This window comes from Octopus bimaculoides, chromosome 12, assembly GCF_001194135.2.
Source record: "Octopus bimaculoides isolate UCB-OBI-ISO-001 chromosome 12, ASM119413v2, whole genome shotgun sequence".
Lineage (NCBI taxonomy): Eukaryota > Metazoa > Mollusca > Cephalopoda > Octopoda > Octopodidae > Octopus > Octopus bimaculoides.
In genome coordinates this window covers 42,402,312-42,402,983 of record NC_068992.1, presented here as the reverse complement: position 1 = coordinate 42,402,983, position 672 = coordinate 42,402,312, and positions in this window count along the sequence as shown.

The following is a 672-nucleotide window of genomic DNA, read 5'->3' as shown; positions in this document are numbered from 1 at the left end:
AAAAGGGCGGGTCATTTGTGGCCTTCTTTTTTCAGTTAAGTTGCCATATGTTCTTACTGTTTCGGGCAGTTCCACTTGAGACAATTCGATCTGGTTGCTCCACCCAAAAGTCTAATCTAAGAGCATTAGAATTTTTATCTGAAAGCTAGCGAATGTGTACGGCAACAAAGACAAAAAACGGAGAACATGGTACACAATTGCAAATACAAAGTAACAAGTATATAACAACAGGTGTCTTTCGACTGAGAACAAATCAAATTGAGCTGGCGTGTATGAAGTGAAAGCCTAAAGGCAAGAACATGGGAGAGGGAGATAGCAGGTGTTGGCGGTCGGCCAGAAGCCATTAGTTCTTACAGCCGAAAAAGAAGCGTGCCGTAAGACAGTAGAAATATTTAGAAAGACTGTTTATTATGGGGGGAGTCACAGAATGACCACTGGTTTCGCACCTGTAAAGTGCTCAGCTGTATTAGTGACTCGTCAGGCGCAAATGACTGGAGGCACGTAACGGTCTCTACAACTTTCTGACAGGTCATAAGAAACAACCTGATATGTGTGTGTTTGTGTGTATGTGTATTCATAGATAGATGGATAGATGCATAGATAAAATTTATGTAATATATATGTATATATACACAAATACATACATACATACATACATACATTAACATAGGA